A 14396-nucleotide genomic window follows, 5' to 3' on the forward strand; every position below is an offset into this window, starting at 1 on the left:
CCTAAAAGAATGGAATGAAGACAGAAACTATTGAAGCGTTCAAAGATTTTCAATGAATGCAGTGACTTTGTTGTTGTGGGAGCAGTTTCGGTGGCAACAAGCGGAGAAAGTGGAAAATGAGAACATCACAGAAACAAAGAGGTTTTTGAAGCAGAACACCAGAGTGGGAAACTCCATAACAATGTTTTTGGGCTCACATAGGTACTGGGCCTCAACTAGGCCCATTTATTTCCTATTGGCCCTTCTGATTTTCAACTTTTATTTATTTAAAAAAAAAGAAAAAGTTCAGGAAATAATTAAAAATTTAGTAATTCGAATTTCGTTTTGTATAAGCAACAAATTTATTCACTAATAATAAATTTTTCAATAGAATTCAAATTCGCAACAAATTTAGTCTTTAATCTGCCTAACTAATCTTTTATTATAAAATTATTTTGTTTAACACTATTTTTTTGAAGATATATAATTTAGAATTAGCATTTAAAATTTAAGATTTATACTTTATGACTTAAAATTAGAATTTAAAATTTAAAATTTAAAAATATTAACTCATTAGTTGATTTAATAAATTTGAGTTAGTTAAATGATTAATTAATTTGTCTACTTAATAAATATTAGAGATTAAAATTTTGTTTTGTATATATAATTTAGTAACCACTAATAAATTTAGTAACCACTAATACAATATATATTAGTTTTTCACTGTATCTTTCAATTTAATAGGTCATAGAATAATTTAGGTTTAATTACTCTGATGGTCCCTATAGTTTCACCAAATTTTTAATTAGGTCCCTATACTTTTTTTCCTTTTAATTTGGTCCCTATACTGCTTTAATTTTGTAATTAAGTCCTTCCTAATGTAAAAAATATTAGAGTTAACTGAATATTTTTTTACAAATTGAAGATATTTATAATTAAAAACTTAATTAAATCTTTGACCGCATGTATTTTGGTAAAAATATTATCTTAATTTTAACATTTTTAACATGAAAAGGACGTAATTACAAAATTAAAAGCAGTGTAGGGACCCAATTGAAAGGAAAAAAAGTATAGGGACCTAATTAAAAATTTGGTGAAACTATAGGGACCAACAGAGTAATTAAACCTAAATTATTCTATGACCTATTAAATTGAAAGATACAGTGAAAAACTAATATATATTGTATATCTAAATTATATTTTATAATAACTCTTAGGGGATGCTAAATACAAGTTTTATATGATTAAATAAAGGATTTTTATGGTTGACGGACAAAAGTATCCTTTAACTGTTTATGATTATGCATGGTTGATTCAAGCAAAAAATTAAACAAATCTTTGTCCCTTAAGGCATTATTGCATTAACCATAAAAACATAAACGAACCTGCTACACATACAAGCAAAAAGGCCCTACAAGTTTTACAAGTTCCCAACCCACACTTCATTCACACGCGCACTCATCTCTCTTTGAATGGAACGTAAACTACACGCGCCCCACTCAACGGTTGCTCTTCGCAAAATAGCGCTCCTTAATGGCGCACTCTTCCACTTCTCCAAGCCCTTCGAAGAAAACATAAACCGTCCGTTTTCGAGTAACATTCCAAACTGCAGAGATAGGACTCGTCACGAAGATTAGAACTCTCCATCAACACAACATAGAACTCTCGATCAACAATCTCCAGAAAAAACAAAGTTATAATACTCAAGGTACATTACGTTACTATTTTACTCATATTGTATATTTTCTACATTTCAAAAACGAAGAACTAGGTTTTACTGTTCTTCTACGTTCTTCTAGGTTTTACTGTTCTTCTTGTTCTAGGTCTCATTTTACAGTTTTTAATGTTCTACTTGTTCTAGGTTTTACTGTTATTCTTGCTTCTAGGTTATTCTGTTCTTCTTAGTTGTTCTAGATGTTACTGTTCTTGTTGTTCTAGTTCTTTTGGTAACTGATTTTTGGGAGTATATTGCGTGATTTGGTGGGTGTATATTGAGTATTTTATTGGGTGTATATAGCATAATTTGTTGGGTGTATATTTCTGAATTGATATACTGTAATATAGTCAACAGTTGCAACTGTTCTAATATTTGCTTGTGCATGGGTGTATATTGCTTGACCTTGTAATGTTGCTTGACCTTGTATATTAATGCATGTTTGAGTGATATCTTACTGATATCTATGGGTGTATCTGACTCATATCTACGGGTGTATCTTACTGATATCTATGGCTGTATTTTTCATTTTAGAAAAAACGGCAGGCAGAAACCAAGCTGAAAAAAATGTAAGAACATGTTATTATTCTTGTTGTTCTAGTTCTTTTGGTAACTGATTTTTTGGAGTATATTGCGTGATTTGGTGGGTGTATATTGAGTATTTTGTTGGGTGTATATTTCTGAACTGATATACTGTAATATAGTCAACAGTTGCAACTGATTGCTTGACCTTGTAATGTTGCTTGACCTTGTATATTAATGCATGTTTGAGTGATATTTTACTGATATTTATGGGTGTATCTGAATCATATCTATGGGTGTATCTTACTGATATCTATGGGTGTATTTTTCATTTCAGAAAAAACGGCAGGCAGAAACCAAGCTGAAAAAAATGTAAGAACAAATATACGTCTTAGATGAAATCAGTTTTATATAATAGAAATATATCTGACTATAATTTTGCTTTGTTTACAGCAAATCAAAGACCTTAAGTGTGCAACACATTTGTTAAGTGAGAAATTCAGAAACATGAGCGAGGAGAAGAAAACAATTGTTAGAGATTTGGGATTTGGTGGCCTGATGCACATCCCGCCGCTAAGGGTGTATCACCAAATTGTCAGATAGATTCTAAGGATATTGACACTGATTAATGTAAATGTTATATAGTCCTGTAACAAATTGAACACATGCTGTAAAAATTTTTCAATTATAATCCAGTTTATTATAAAATTTCTTTCAATAATTAAACTCTCTCTGTTGTATTCAAAATGTATGAATTACAGGTACTATAATATGAAGAAAAATATCAAATCTAATATACACCCATAACCTGCCATTTTTTACACCTAAAGAAAGTTGAATATACACCCAAAAATCTATCCCCCTAATGCTTTATTCCTAAAACCCTAAACCCTAAACACTTAAATCCTAAATCCTAAACCCTAACCCCTAATCCGTAAACCCTAAAACCTAAACCGTAAATCCTAAAACCCTAAAACCCTTAAACCGTTGTAAAAAAAAAATAAACAGTATTTTATAACATAAAAACAAGATTCTGAAGTATATATATGTATATATATGTAAAATGTAAAATACAAGAAAATTCAGAAATACACCCAAAAGAACACTACTTTTACACCCAAAAGAATGCATGCTCTCGCTCCTTTGTATGCTTCTCATCCCTGCCCAAAAGTGGTGATCCAGATAGATTAGAACCTATATATGACGGTCTTCATAGAGATCTACAGAATACACCCAAACACAGACTATAAATACACCCGAAAAAAAATTAAATTTACACCTCTGCTGCAGATTTTAAACAAACATTACCTGAAAGCCACTTGTTGTCCACAAGACCAAAATTCAGCAGAAAATCATTCCAATTCCTATCAAATGAGTCTTTAAGCACACCCACGCTTCTCGCACTTCTCTCGTAATGTAATTCCTCACATCCTTTTCAATAAAATTTAACTCGCGATGACCCCCGGCAGCCGCAACAAATGATTGGTAAGTTTTGCTTGGTCTAATACCAGCCTTCTCGTTATTCTCTATTGTACGACGAATGGACATGCTTAGTTCCCTGTGCTGTTTGAGATATTTTAGATTTCCATTTTCCCTCTCTGCTACATGTAATCAATTGATTCTTAATCTCGTTTCCCTTCCTATTTGTGCTCCGAACTCTTGTAGAAAAATCTGCAGCCTTGGCATAGTTTCTGTAAAATTTTCCAGCATCTTCAAGGGTGGTAAAGGTCATTCCAACCTTCGGAACAAACTGGTCATCAACAACAGAGAGAGGCTGCAGAATACACCATGTCAAAAACTAAAAATACACCCAATCACGTCTGATATAATACACCCGAACCGAAACAACTCAACTAAAATAACAAAAAAAAAACCATAAACTGTAAATACACAGGCTGCAGAATACACCATGTCAAAAACTAAAAAACACACCCAATCATGTCTGATATAATACACCCGAACGACAACAACTCAGCTAACATAACAGAAAAGGCATAAACTGTAAATACACCCACACTTCGCGCAAAAATACACCCAAAAAAGTTCTGATCTACACCCGAGCGTCTGCTATAAATTCCAGATAATTAATCAAAACTAATACATTACATTCAATCCACATATTCATGTTAACGTGTTAGTTTCACAGTCAATGTTCACGAATTATTCAGCTACACAATGCTATTCAAATGACTGCAACAAAATTCAGAGTATGTAAATCAAACCTCAAGAACTTTGTTAGATTCAAATTCATAATCCACTTCGCCCTGATTCAGCTGACAATCTGAAGTTGAATCATCCATAATCTTCAAAACGAGTTCAAACTTTGATTTCAGAAAACAACAAATCAAATAGAAAACGAAACTCGAGTTGCACAGAGAGAAGAACTAACGTAAATGACGAAGAACATACCAGTGAGAAAGGAGAGGAAAAGAACGATCAAGAAGAAGAAGGGAAGACGCGCGAGAAGAAGAACGAGCAAATCTGAAAATAAGAAGAACGGAGAAGGAAACAAATCTTTTAAATTTAGTAGTTATATATACGCGGGATCTTATATAGCGCGTATATTAGACGTATGTGTAGCAGCGCGTTTTTTGGGTTTATTCCTTAATGAACTTGTAAAGCATACAAGCCCTAATAGCTTGTATGCGGAGCTTTTCTGAAACATAAAATATCCAATTAGTTGCATATACATACCATCAGTTTTGTCGAAGGAGAGACATTTCGATGAATTATCGTATCTATGTGAGACATATTTTGAATATAATATTTATTAATATTCATCTGATACGTATATTTGTTGTGTCCAACTGTATTTTAATAAAAAATAAAAAAAAATTTTGGACACGTGTAGACACACCTAAATACTATTATATATCCGTATATCCAGTCTTATTTTCAACATATATTCTCAAAATAAATTTAGATATAGTATATATTATTTATTAAAACAAAAAATATTTTAAATACTTGATATAATTAAAATAAGATATTAAAAATAATTAAAAATTTTAATTTATATTTTAATATTAATAAAATATCAAAACATTATTATGATTTATCTAAAAAATATTTTATATTTTATATATATACGTGTTCTCGTATCATATAAAATTTTAAAATTTGCATATCAATATGTCTTGTATCGTATCGTATCCCGTGTCCGTATCAGTATCCGTGCATTATAGATTCTGTGAGTGTTTAAATTGTAGCTGTGATTAAAATTATTGTTATTGTCTTTCAGTAAAAAAAAAATGAAGATCGCTATATATAAAAAATAAACATAAAACCAATGCAGTGGACAGCACATCAACAATAGCCTCAATTTGCAACTCCAAGAAACGTGTCCTCTAGATTGATATTGGGAGTTTCATGCACATTATTAGTAGGGTTAAACTTGTAATTCTCTTTTTGTTCCCAACCTAACATATCTCATCATCATATATATACAAGGAAACCCACACCATATATAGTAGCTGCAGATTCAAATATCGACAAGACTTTTCAGCCAATATTTCTATAAAGTTTGGCTTCTATGAATAATACAAAGAATTATCACTGCTACAAGAAATATATATAATATATATATAAGACAATAATTTATTAATTTGTAACGTAGTATTGCTGTTTCTTTTTATCCTAGCATTAATTCAATCCCACTTAGGTATATTTTGAATGCTCTACAACTATTAAAAAAATGGTATATTATGAACATATTTCTAGCCAAACAACTACCCTTTGAATAATTTGTATCCTTTTTGGAAACAATAATAATAATTATCACCCCAATTTACTTTTCTTGCATCCTATATATAACTATTACTGTATATGCTTAACAACTTTCAATAATAATGTAATTTGAATCAAGTTGGGTTAATTTAATAGTTAGTTTATTAATCCGTTTAAATAAATGTTGGGAGTTCGAATCCTATTTTATACATACAGCAACTCATTGACTAATAATAAATTTTTTAAATAAAACTCAGATCTACGATATATTAATATTTCATCTGTCAAATTAAAAAATATTGTAAGAACTAAATAATAATATAATTTGATATTAGTGTATTATTAATTAAAGAAAGTTAAAGCTATCTAGCTTAATGATCATGTCATTATGAAAGTTCTATTGGTAAGTTGCAACCCTACTTTATTTTATTTTTGAAGTGATTGACAAGTAACATAAACATGCATATAACCTTTCACACATAATAATTATCTAGGGTTAGGGTTAGGGTTCTTCTTCTTTGCTTTTTCCTTCTTTTTAGTGACAAATGCGCGTCAACTACTTCACCATTAATATGGACAAAGTCGTTGATAGATAGATAAAGTAAATTAAATTAACCTTGATTGAGAAAGGTAATATATATGAATATATCTATATATATTACGTAAGTAGATTAAATTATGATATGTAATTTAATGTTTGAATGGAACAGATAAAAGTAGTTAATCTTTTCTATTTTTATTATTATGTGTTGGTAGATAATAACAATAAAATTCAATTAATAATGTAATCCATAAGGGGAGCCAATTGGGGCTGGTCACAGTCTCGATCTCTTAAGACTCTAAAGAATCCTTCTAAATTTGTAGTGATTTTATCTAAAGCAACTAAATATAACAAATGAATTTTTAATATATAATTAATAAAAAAGGGAAATGAGTAAGGGTGTAATAAAAATTCTAGTTGATAAGAAATTTTAGTACAAAGTCGTTTCATAGCAAATTGTATTTAGATTTGACACCCTATAAAAGAGGTTGGATATCTTGGCAAAAATAATGTTCTATATATATCCGATGCATGCAATTATGTCCAAATTTGATCAAGTCAGCAAAGTATATAGCAAAACATTTTTTGGACTTTTGCTTCCATACGAGAATATTTCTGTTAGGGTATAATTAGAATTAATTAGCATCAATTATAATTATTTAGTATATTTATTATAAGATATTACGTTTTTATTATTTTGATTCTTTTAATATCTATATATAATTTTATATATTGTATTATTCTTCAACTTACTGAATAATAGACAATCTTTTTTTTCAGATTATTCTCTATTTTCTAATATGATATCAGAGTATAGATTTTTTTTCCATAAAAAATCGTTCCTAACCTTTTATGTTTTTCTTCTTTCGACAGTCTCTTTGTACTTGTTTTCGATCTCTTTCTCGATGTTTTTCTTTGTCAATGACCACATCATTCTCTTCGTCCCATCGTCCTGAGTCCAACGAGCCTAACCACGTCGCTAGAAACGCCCTGATGCGCCGTCGCAAACTCCCTACCTGCCATCACCTCTTCTTCCTTCCAAACGCATCTAGAACCGTTGATCTGCATCCAAGATCAACGCTCCAGAACTGTCCACATGTCGAAGACCAGTAGCTTCAGTCAACCCGTGTTTTAGCCCGTGTGTCGCCCCGACCTGTCGCCAGATCCGCACTCTAGCTCACCGCCGTGTCAGCCTTGACGTGTTTTCTTCCTCCAATCCGGCGTCGCCACGTGGTGGACAATGAGACCCTTCTTAAGGTTTTTTTTATGAATTCTTTTTTATTTTGCTCACCGTTTTCTTGATTTTTGTCTCGATTTTGCAGTTTTTTTTCTCTCTTTTTTTGTCTCTACTATTATGGAAAAAATCAAAATTTTCCCTACAGAGAGGAAGGATAAATTTTGCCAAAACTGTCATCATTTTGGTTACCTACTCCCAAACTACCCCTCTATTGAATGTTGAAAATGCAAGTAGAAATGATATATTAGCTTCAATTGCCCAATATTGTTTTGCCATTATTGCATTGAGACATTTGATTATTACCTGTCCTACTTGTCCACCACGTCCTGATCAAATCAAGTATCTTTCTCGTCCCAATTCTCCAAGAATGTGCCTGCTTTTGCTGCTGATGCTGCTGCTACTACTGAATCTACCAGCTCTATTTCTCTCAACTTGGTTCTTGTCTCTCTATCTGATATTGACTCTCTTCTTAAGCATCTTCTTTTCTTTTTTGGTAATACTCCTGCTGCTTTTTTCACCTTTTCAGGTAATTCTAAATGGCATCTTAATTCTGGTTGCTTTCATCACATGTCTCTTTTGCTTTATCTTTTCTCGTTTGTGTCTACTACTACAAATACACCATCAGTCAGCACTACTAATGGTTCTCTCTTGCATGCGAGACATAAGGATTTTATTTCATAGTTAAATCTTAATCTTCCTGATACTCATTTTATTCCAAAACTAAACTTTAATCTTATTTCTGTTGGTCAACTTGTTGATCTCAATTTTGATGTCAAATTTTTCATTTCTGGTTGTCATGTGCAGAATTGTCGAACGAGACAAATCTTCGCGACTGGACGTAAGGTCGGAAGGTTGATTGAGCTTGAGAATCTTTGTATTCCTCCTACATCAAATCCCTATGCTGTTTCTTCTCTATCTACCATTCACTTGTGGCATCACCGTCTTGCCCACAGCTCCTTAGGAACATCGCGTCCTCTTGTGTCTAAGGGTGTTTTACATCAGGTTAATAATGAGTCTTTTGATTGCATTTCTTGTCAAAATGTAAAACAACCATCTTTATCTTTTCACAATAATTCATTTCTTGCTTGCTTTGCTTTTGATCTTTATCCACTCTGATGTTTAGACCCTGCTCCCACCGCTTCTATGGGAGGGGCTCGATACTTTGTAGTTTTAATTGATGATTATTCGCACTTTACCTGGGTTTATTTGATGACTAATCGTCATAAGCTACCTCAGATTTATATTAACTTTGTCACTATGATTAAAACTCAGTTTTCAAAGGTCATTAAAATTTTTTAATGCGATAATGCTATGGAATACCGTGACTCCAATATTTTAAATTTTTTTGCTGAACAAGGTATTTTGTCTAAGTTTTTTTTGCCCTAGTACGTACAAAATGGACAGGTTGAACGCAAACACCGTCACATTCTTGACTTTATTTATGCAATGTTAAAACTTTCTTCGTGTTCTAAGCATACTTGGGTGAAGGTGTTCTCATTATTGTTCATGTTATCAATAGACTTCTTTCTTCTGTCCTTGGTGATATTACTCTCTTTGAGTGTCTTTATCATACCTCTCCAGATTATAGTTCTCTTCGAGTCTTTGGTTGCATCTGTTTTGTTCTTCTTCAGCCTAATGAACATAGTAAACTTGAATCTAGGACTCGCATGTGTTGTTTCCTTGGTTATGGTACTGAACACACAAGGGTTATCGTTGTTGAGATCCTCTCTCTAAACGTATTCATATATCTCGTCATGTTGTCTTCTGGGAGCATCACATATTTTTTAGGTTCTCCTCATTTGAGTCTATTCCTTTTACTCAGTCACTATTTTTCACTAACCACAATGTTAACCTTTTTTCTAGTGATGATTCTATAGGTTCTATGTCAAGTCAACCTCTTGAGCCTCCTACTCTTTTGCTTTTTCTATCTCCCGATGATTTCAGATCGGACAATGATCCTGCTCCTGCTGTCATGCCTCCTCTCTCCAATCATTCTTCTAGCTAGGGTAAGAAATTCACCTCCTCATCTTCTTGATTATCATTATTTTTTCTATTATTCTTCATCACCATGAACCTAAGTCATTTCGAGAAGCTTCCACAAATTCAAATTGGCAGTAAACAATGCAAGAAGAAATCCAGGCACTTGAAAAAGTACATACTTGGGACTTTGTTGATCCTCCTTCTGATCACAAAATTATGGGTAGTAGATGGGTATACAAGATCAAAATTTGCTCTAATAGTTCTATTGATCATTATAAGGACGATTAATTACTCAAGGATGTATGCAAGAGTATGTTATTGATTATGAAGATATTTTTGCTCTTGTTGCTTGTCTCACATCTGTTCGTGCTTTCCTTGCCATTATTATGGTTAAAAATGGTCTCTCAGTTAGATGAATGTGAAGAATATATTTATTAATAGGGATTTGAAAAAGAAGGTCTATATAAAACCACTCCTGAAATATCCTTGTCCTTCTAGCAAAGTCTGTCTCCTTCGTAAGGCACTTTATGATCTTAAGCAAGCTTCTCGTGAATGGTTTGAAAAAATAGCACAACTATATGCAATCTTGGTTTCACTTGTAGCCCTCGTGAGAATGCTATCTTTATTCGTAAAAATGAACGTAGGGTTGTTCTGCTACTTTTGTATGTTCATGCATGACATAATCATTATTGGAGATGATGTTGATGGTACTCTGATCTTAAAGCATCCCTTCACCACATTTTTGAGATAAAAGATCTTGATTTTTTCAGTTATTTTTTTGGCCTTGAAGTCATTTTCTCAGATGACGGCATTTATTTCTCTCAAATTAAGTATGCTTCTGATCTTCTTGCTCAAGCCAGAATTACAAATAGTCGCACCGAGTCTACTCCTCTTGAGTCTAATGTTCGGTTTACTTTTATAGATGACATTGTTTTGGATAAGCTTACTTTTTATCGACAGTTAGTTAGAGGTCTTGTCTACTTGCTGTCACACGATCAGATATAAATATCACCTATCAAGTTCATATTTTTAGCCAGTTCTTGCCAGCTCATTGTATTACTTACTATGATGCAGTTCTTCTCATTCTTCGCTACATCAAAGGCACTCTTCTGTTTCATGGTCTTCACTTTTCTTCCCATTCATTATTAATCCTTCAGGTGTACTCAGATGTTGATTGGGTTGGTGATCCCACTGAATGTCGTTCTACTACTGGTTATTGTTTGTTTCTTGGTGACTCTCTCATTTTCTGGCGAGCCAAAAAATAAATATTCACTGCTCGCCAATCAAGCACTGAAGTTGAATACCGTTCGCTTGCTAACACCACTGCTGAGGTTGTCTCGATTCGCTGGCTTTTCGAAGACTTGGGTGCCCCTCAGTCGTCCCCAAGTGATGTTTATTGTAACAACCGCAGTGTTATTCAGATTGCTCGTAATGATGTTTTTCATCAACGCACCAAACACATTGGGATTGATTGTCATTTTGTCCAGCAACGTTTCTATATTGATGTTGTTCGTCTTGTAGCTGTTGGAACTCTGGATCAGACTAATGATATATTCACGAAGCCTCATCATCTTACTCGTTTTCGGACTCTAGTATCCAAATTCAAGATGGCATCTTTAGCTCCCACTTGAATTTAAGAGGAGATGTTAGAGTATAATTAGAATTAATTAGCATCAATTATAATTATTTAGCATATCTATATTAATATTATAGGATATCACACTTTTATTTCTTTAACTTTTCTAACATCTATATATAGCTTTGTATATTATATTATTCTTTATCTTATTGAATAATAGACAATTCTTTTTTCAAATTATTCTTTTGTTTCTAACAATCTCAAATGCATGTGGTAGTGTCAGAAAGCCCTAAATAAAAGATTATTATTTAAATACAATGTTAAAATCCAAGAATGGAGCTAGATCAATTTTTAAAGAGGAATAAAAAGAATTTACAGTTAACAAAGACTAAAATAAAAATTTTAACAGGAGCTCAACTAAGTTTATGTATAATTTATAAAAAAGATTAATAGTCGGGAGATGCCATTATCTTCCTCCTCTTATATGAGACTTTGAGTCAGCTAATATCTATTAATAGTAAATATAGATATTAGCTGAATAAATTATCAAGTTAGTTTTCGAAAGATCATTTATTTTTTAAAGTAGTTTTCGAAAAATTTTATTAGTCAAATTCGTCTTTCAAGAATTTAAAGTTAGTTATTTTAGTTCTTTCATCACTTCTGTTGTTAATGATATCAAAATTTATTGATATGACACGTTAAATAATACCACAACACATACCTAATATAGTCTTAATTGGTGGCTCACATAATAAATTTATGAAATTAGATTAAATCAATTTTAAATTGAGGGATTTCAATACCTCAAGTATAGTTATTTCCTCAATTAAATTTTAATTTGATTTAATTTCATAAACTTATTATGTTAATATATAGTCAATTAAGATTCTAATGTGTGTGTTATAATATCACTTAATGTGTCACATTAACAAATTTTGGCACTATCAATAAAGAAAATGACAGAAAGACTAATGCGATTAATTTAAAACTTTGAAAGACGAATTTGATTAAAAAAAATTTCTAAAGACTAATTTAAAAAACGAATTAATCTTTTAGAAACTAATTTAACCATTTATCCTTATTAATAAAGAGAATAAGAGAATGAAGCATTGAATTAGTCATTTTAATCTCTTATTTATATTGTGATCTCTATTTTATATATTTTGATCTTTTCCTTAAAAAAGAATTTTTATTCTTAAAAGTTGAACACAATAATATCCATTATATGATTACAAAAATACACTATACTAACTTAGCTAATTTCATATTCATTACTATATATATCATATATTTATAAAATTTAATTTTTATACGGTGACGATATAAAATAATTTCACACATATATCTAATCGTATATTTTATATTATTAAAAATAATTAATTTTCAATTTTATTACTTAAAAAATTAATTAAATATATAAATTTAATTAGATGATAATATAATATTTTTTATATTGTTAATATATCGAAATTAAATTATATATTTATAATAATAAATAAAAATATATTAATAGGTAGGCATGTTAATAATAAGAGTGTGCATATAGTTGAATTAATTTCAACATAAAAAAGCCACACCATTTGAGTATATGTGAAGCTTAAATTAAGATCTTGACATGTTTATTTGTTGTGTGTTATTTAGCAAAACTGCTAAACCACAGATGAATGTCAATATATATATATATATATATATATATATATATATATATATATATATATATATATATATATCGTGAAGAATAAGAAACCTCATAATCCAGCTGTATATATATTAGTTATGGTATTCTCTCCACTGTGCTTCAATATTTCATTCTAGAAACATGATATGCACTACGTACTGAATATATGTAAGCACAACATCTGCTTCCTCATGGTCATTATTGATCAATCAATGTTGACCAAAATTAGCAACATGCAACAATTATAAACTTGGCGTATATAGTATACTACATTCGAATTGAGTTAGAAATATAATTATTTATATATTTTTTTATATATTGTTCTTTAGTTATTTTTCTGTGCATTGGAATTTTTACTGTGGATGTGATAGATATATATAATTTTATATGATAATTTAAATTTTAAAATAAATAATTTTATGATAGAACATCAAATTTTATAATTAAAAAATCTAAAATTTAATATTTATAATTTTTAAAAGAAAAATTTTAATATTAAATAAAAAAATATACAAAATTAATCTTTTTAGTTCAAAAATGGTATTACATGAAGAACATGTTAAAAATGCAATTTTTGTATATATCGTATATGCTTCTTGGAGGTATCACCCTTTATCTCACTTGAAATATTTTTAGAAATTATCTCTAAGCTCTTGCAAGAAGATCTGAGAAATACTACTTGGTTGAATGATTTGGTGTTTGTTTCCATTTGAACTAGTATTTTAGTATGAGTTTATAAATGTAGTCTTTTTTTTAAAGTTCATATATAAAATTGTGGTAGTTTAATACCGTCACATTTTTTTTAAAAAGACCCACAGAAATTTTCGGCAGTTTTAAAACTGTCATAGACTCTTTTAAAATTCACTTACTAAAATAGCGACGATTTTACAACCGCTAAAAAATTAATTTTCTGATTTATAGTGGTTATACCATTGGTTATTGTGAACTGCTACAAAATTACATGTTTGCGCCTAAATTGCAATGCTTTTAGAACTACTAGTATATTATTTTGCTCCTAAAAAAACTATCACTACTATTCAGTGTGTCTCTTGTAGTGATTTCTACTTAACAGTGTAAATTTTTTACATAAGTAATATTAAAAAGTATTCTTAAGCCAATTCCAAGTCGCTTTCCATTTTCATCTGTAACATAGGGTCATGATACAACATTATTATATTAATATGGTCAAAACTATATATAAGTGTATGATTTTCATTTGTTCTTAGTACATATATACATTTTAATTTTTTTGGATTAAATTATTTATTAGTTATTATAATTTTATTAAATTTTTAAATTAAGTTTATACAATTTAAAAGTTTTAATTGATTTTTTACACCAATTTTAAATTTATAATTATATTCTTACTATTTTAAAAATATTTAACTTGTTAATAGAATATATTAAAGTGTATTTACTAATAGTGTGAGATAAATAAAA

The sequence above is a fragment of the Arachis ipaensis genome, chromosome B10 (genome assembly GCF_059453495.1).
Source record: "Arachis ipaensis isolate K30076 ecotype BB chromosome B10, ASM5945349v1, whole genome shotgun sequence".
NCBI classification, from domain to species: domain Eukaryota; kingdom Viridiplantae; phylum Streptophyta; class Magnoliopsida; order Fabales; family Fabaceae; genus Arachis; species Arachis ipaensis.